This window comes from Triticum urartu, chromosome 5, assembly GCF_003073215.2.
Source record: "Triticum urartu cultivar G1812 chromosome 5, Tu2.1, whole genome shotgun sequence".
NCBI classification, from domain to species: Eukaryota; Viridiplantae; Streptophyta; class Magnoliopsida; order Poales; family Poaceae; genus Triticum; species Triticum urartu.
The window spans coordinates 543,304,016-543,310,532 of record NC_053026.1 but is presented as its reverse complement, the minus strand read 5'-3'; positions in this window follow the sequence as shown (position 1 = coordinate 543,310,532).

Below are 6,517 nucleotides of genomic sequence, written 5' to 3'. Positions count from 1 at the left end.
TCTTCTTGAAGCTCTCCTTAAGCTGTTCCATGGCGCTTAAAGCGCTGGTTAATTCCTCTTTTGCTTTGGAGGTTTCAGCTTGTTGGGATTTCAGATTTTCTTGGAGATCGGCGACTTGGCTTTCTTTCGTCTTCAGCTCAGCCTGCATGCAGACAGTTATATGATTCAGCAAAACGGTACAAGGATTGAAGTACCAACCACATAACAAGTTATGCACTTGGCACTTGGGGGCTAATGCATATTCGATCTTCATCTTTCAATTGCTTACAAAGTCCCAAGATCAATACAAGTATTCAACTTGGCACTTGGGGGCTAATGGCTATTTGCTCGTATATATTCTGATGCGGCGATCTCAATTACTTAAAGTCCCGGTTTAACTACGCTAAGTTGAACCGGCCCTTGGGGACTACATCAGCGAATTTCAAAGCATTAAGATTTATATTAGTAAGTCCCGGTTTGAAAGAAGATTACAAACCAGCCCTTGGGGGCTAGAGAGTCAGCAAGAATTGAAGCATACAAGCAGGAAAGAGCATATGGAAGTTACCTCATATTTATCTTTCATCATGTTAACCAGACCGGCTTCATAGTCACGACTGGTATACAGCCGGTTCAGATAGCCGGAATGGATATCTTGGGCGTTCAGAGCAGCGTAAGTCGCCAGATCAGCATTCCACTTGCCTTTGCCAAAGGCAGCAAATTCTTCCTTGGCAGTATGTTTGGACAAAGCGACAGGATTGCTTGGCTCTGTATGGCCAATGCCAGTAATGACAACCTCATCATCCTTGGCATCGCCGGTTTGCACTGGGGCTGTTGGCTTGTCAGTAGGCTTTGTTGGACCGGTGGATTTCTCAATCCGGATGGAGCTTGTGGGCTGATTGACAGGACTTGAGGTATCTGTTGGGGAACGTTGCAGAAAACAAAAATTTTCCTACGGTTTCACCAAGATCCATCTAGGAGTTCATCTAGCAACGAGTGATTAGATGCATCTACGTACCTTGTAGATCGCGAGCGGAAGCGTTCAAAGAACGGGGATGATGTAGTCGAACACGACGTGATTCAAATCACCGATGATCTTAGCACCGAACGGACGGTGCCTCCGCGTTCAACACACGTACAGAACGGATGACGTCTCCTCCTTTCTTGATCCAGAAAGGGGGGGAAGAGAGGTTGATGAAGATCCAGCAACACGACGGCGTGGTGGTGGATGCAGGGCATCACAGTAGCAGGGCTTCGCCTATACTGCGAGAGAGAGACGTAACGGGGAGAGAGGAAGCACCAAAGGCTGAGGTATGAAATCCCTCCTCTCCCCCACTATATATAGGAGGGCCAAGGGGGGGTGGTGCGCAGCCTAGGAGATCCAATCTCCTAGGTGCGGCGGCCAGGGGAGGGTTTCCCTCTCCCCTAAGGCACCTCGGGGTGCCTTCCACCACTTGGACTCCTCCGTGGTGGAAACCCTAGGCGCATGGGCCTAGTAGGGCTGGTGCCCTTGGCCCATATAGGCCAAGGCGCACCCCCTACAGCCCATGTGGCCCCCCCGGGACAGGTGGCCCCACCCGATGGGCCCCCAGGACCCCTCCGGTGGTCCCGGTACAATACTGATAACCCCGAAACTTGTCCCGATGGCCGAAACAGCACTTCCTATATATAATTCTTTACCTCCGGACCATTCCGAAACTCCTCGTGACGTCCGGGATCTCATCCGGGACTCCGAACAACATTCGGATTACTGCATATACATATCTTCATAACCCTAGCGTCACCGAACCTTAAGTGTGTAGACCCTACGGGTTCGGGAGACAAGCAGACATGACCGAGACGACTCTCCGGTCAATAACCAACAGCGGGATCTGGATACCCATGATGGCTCCCACATGCTCCACGATGATCTCATCGGATGAACCACGATGTCGAGGATTAATCAACCCCGTATACAATTCCCTTTTTCAATCGGTATGTTACTTGCCCGAGACTCGATCGTCGGTATCCCAATACCTTGTTCAATCTCGTTACCGGCAAGTCACTTTACTCGTACCGTAACGCATGATCCCGTGACCAACCACTTGGTCACCTTGAGCTCATAATGATGATGCATTACCGAGTGGGCCCAGTGATACCTCTCCTTTATATGGAGTGACAAATCCCAGTCTCGATCCGTGTCAACCCAACAGACACTTTCGGAGATACCTGTAATGCACCTTTATAGTCACCCAGTTACGTTGTGACGTTTGATACACCCAAAGCACTCCTACGGTATCCGGGAGTTACACGATCTCATGGTCAAAGGAAAAGATACTTGACATTGGAAAAGCTCTAGCAAACGAACTACACGATCTTTGTGCTATGCTTAGGATTGGGTCTTGTCCATCACATCATTCTCCTAATGATGTGATCCCGTTATCAATGACATCCAATGTCCATAGCCAGGAAACCATGACTATCTGTTGATCAACGAGCTAGTCAACTAGAGGCTTACCAGGGACATATTATGGTCTATATATTCACAAGTGTATTACGATTTTCGGATAATACAGTTATAGCATGAATAAAGACAATTATCATGAACAAAGAAATATAATAATAATACTTTTATTATTGCCTCTAGGGCATATTTCCAACAGTCTCCCACTTGCACTAGAGTCAATAATCTAGTTACATTATGATGAATCGAACACCCATGGAATTCTGGTGTTGATCATGTTTTGCCCTAGGGAGAGGTTTAGTCAACGGATCCGCTACATTCAGGTCCGTATGTACTTTACAAATCTCTATGTCTCCATTTTGAACATTTTCACGAATGGAGTTGAAGCGACGCTTGATGTGCCTTGTCTTCTTGTGAAACCTGGGCTCCTTGGCAAGAGAAGATAGCTCCAGTGTTGTCACAGAAGATTGAGTCGGCCCCGACGCATTGGTATGACTCCTAGGTCGGTGATGAACTCCTTCACCCAGATTGCTTCATGTGCTGCCTCCGAGGCTGCCATGTACTCCGCTTCACATGTAGATCCCGCCACGACGCTTGCTTGCAACTGCACCAGCTTACTGCCCCACCATTCAAAATATACACGTATCCGGTTTGTGACTTGGAGTCATCCAGATCTGTGTCGAAGCTAGCATCGACGTAACCCTTTACGACGAGCTCTTCGTCACCTCCATAAACGAGAAACATTTCCTTAGTCCTTTTCAGGTACTTCAGGATATTCTTGACCGCTGTCCAGTGTTCCTTGCCGGGATTACTTTGGTACCTTCCTACCAAACTTACGGCAAGGTTTACATCAGGTCTGGTACACAGCATGGCATACATAATAGAACCTATGGCTGAGGCATAGGGGATGACACTCATCTCTTCTATATCTTCTGCCGTGGTCGGACATTGAGCTGAGCTCAATTTCACACCTTGCAACACAGGCAAGAACCCCTTCTTAGACTGATCCATATTGAACTTCTTCAATATCTTATCAAGGTATGTGCTTTGTGAAAGACCTATGAGGCGTCTTGATCTATCTCTATAGATCTTGATGCCTAATATATAAGCAGCTTCTCCAAGGTCCTTCATTGAAAAACTCTTATTCAAGTAGGCCTTAATGCTGTCCAAGAGTTCTATATCATTTCTCATCAAAAGTATGTCATCTACATATAATATGAGAAATGCTACAGAGCTCCCACTCACTTTCTTGTAAACGCAGGCTTCTCCATAAGTCTGCGTAAACCCAAACGCTTTGATCATCTCATCAAAGCGAATGTTCCAACTCCGAGATGCTTGCACCAGCCCATAAATCGAGCGTTGGAGCTTGCACACCTTGTCAGCATTCTTAGGATCGACAAAACCTTCCGGCTGCATCATATACAATTCTTCCTTAAGGAAACCATTAAGGAATGTCGTTTTGACGTCCATTTGCCATATCTCATAATCGAATGCGGCAATTGCTAACATGATTCGGACGAACTTTAGCTTCGCTACCGGTGAGAAAGTCTCATCGTAGTCAACCCCTTGAACTTGTCGATAACCCTTAGCGACAAGCCGAGCTTTATAGATGGTCACATTACCATCCGCGTCTGTCTTCTTCTTAAAGATCCATTTATTTTCTATGGCTCGCCGCTCAACGGGCAAGTCAGTCAAAGTCCATACTTCGTTTTCATACATGGATCCTATCTCGGATTTCATGGCTTCTAGCCATTTGTCGGAATCGGGCCCGCCATCGCTTCTTCATAGTTCGAAGGTTCACCGTTGTCTAACAACATGATTTCCAAGACAGGGTTGCCGTACCACTCTGGTGCGGAACGTGTCCTTGTGGACCTGCGAAGTTCAGTAGCAACTTGATCTGAAGTTTCATGATCATCATCATTAACTTCCTCTCTAGTCGGTGCAGGCACCTCAGGAACATTTTCTTGAGTTGCGCCATTTTCCGGTTCAAGAGGTAATACTTCATCAAGTTCTACTTTCCTCCCACTTACTTCTTTCGAGAGAAACTCCTTCTCTAGAAAGGATCCATTCTTGGCAACAAAGATCTTGCCTTCGGATCTGAGGTAGAAGGTATACCCAATAGTTTCTTTAGGGTATCCTATGAAGATGCATTTTTCCGACTTGGGTTCGAGCTTTTCAGGTTGAAGTTTCTTGACATAAGCATCGCATCCCCAAACTTTTAGAAACGACAGCTTAGGTTTCTTCCCAACCATAATTCATACGGTGTCGTCTCAACGGATTTCGACGGAGCCCTATTTAAAGTGAATGCGGCAGTCTCTAAAGCATAGCCCCAAAAGATAGCGGTAAATCGGTAAGAGACATCATAGATCGCACCATATCTAATAGAGTGCGATTACGACGTTCGGACACACCATTACGCTGAGGTGTTCCAGGCGGCGTGAGTTGTGAAACTATTCCACATTTTCTTAAGTGTGTGCCAAACTCGTGACTCAAGTATTCTCCTCCACGATCTGATCGCAGAACTTGATTTTCCTGTCACGTTGATTCTCAACCTCACTCTGAAATTCCTTGAACTTTTCAAAGGTCTCAGACTTGTGTTTCATTAAGTAGACATACCCATATCTACTCAAGTCATCAGTGAGGGTGAGAACATAACGATAGCCACCTCGAGCCTCAACACTCATTGGACCGCACACATCAGTATGTATGATTTCCAATAAGTTGGTTGCTCGCTCCATTGTTCCTGAGAACGGAGTCTTGGTCATTTTACCCATGAGGCATGGTTCGCATGTGTCAAATGATTCGTAATCAAGAGAACTCTAAAAGTCCATCTGCATGGAGCTTCTTCATGCGTTTGACACCTATGTGACCAAGGCGGCAGTGCCACAAGTATGTGGGACTATCATTATCAACCTTACATCTTTTGGTACTCACACTATGAATATGTGTAGCATTACGCTCGAGATTCATTAAGAATAAACCATTCACCATCGGAGCATGACCATAAAACATATCTCTCATATAAATAGAACAACCATTATTCTCGGATTTAAATGAGTAGTCATTTTGAATTAAACGAGATCCCGATACAATGTTCATAATCAAAGCTGGCACTAAATAACAATTATTGAGGTTTAAAACTAATCCCGTAGGTAAATGTAGAGGTAGCGTGCCGACGGCGATCACATCGACCTTGGAACCATTCCCGACGCGCATCGTCACCTCGTCCTTCGCCAGTCTCCGCTTATTCCGCAGCTCCTGCTTTGAGTTACAAATGTGAGCAACTGCACCGGTATCAAATACCCAAGAGCTACTACGAGTACTGGTAAGGTACACATCAATTACATGTATATCACATATACCTTTTGTTTTGCCGGCCTTCTTGTCCGCTAAGTATTTGGGGCAATTCCGCTTCCAGTGACCACTTCCCTTGCAATAAAAGCACTCAGTCTCGGGCTTGGGTCCATTCTTTGGCTTCTTCCCGGCAGCTTGCTTGTCAGGCGCGGCAACTTCCTTGCCGTCCTTCTTGAAATTCTTTTTACCCTTGCCCTTCTTGAACTTAGTGGTATTATTCACCATCAACACTTGATGTTCCTTCTTGACTTCTACCTCTGCTGATTTCAGCATAGCAAATACTTCAGGAATGGTCTTTTCCATCCCCTGCATATTGAAGTTCATCACAAAGCTCTTGTAGCTCGGTGGAAGCGACTGAAGGATTCTGTCAATGACCGCGTCATCCGGGAGATTAACTCCCAGCTGAGTCAAGCGGTTATGCAACCCAGACATAGTGAGTATGTGCTCACTGACAGAACTGTTTTCCTCCATCTTACAGCTGAAGAACTTGTCGGAGACTTGATATCTCTCGACCCGGGCATGAGCTTGGAAAACCATTTTCAGCTCTTCGAACATCTCATATGCTCCGTGTCTCTCAAAACGTTTTTCGAGCCCCGGCTCTAAGCTGTAAAGCATGCCGCACTAAACGAGGGAGTAGTCATCGGTACGTGCCTGCCAAGCGTTCATAAGGTCTTGTTCTGTAGGGAGAACAGGTGCGTCACCTAGCGGTGCTTGTAGGACATAATCCTTCTTGGCAGCTATGAG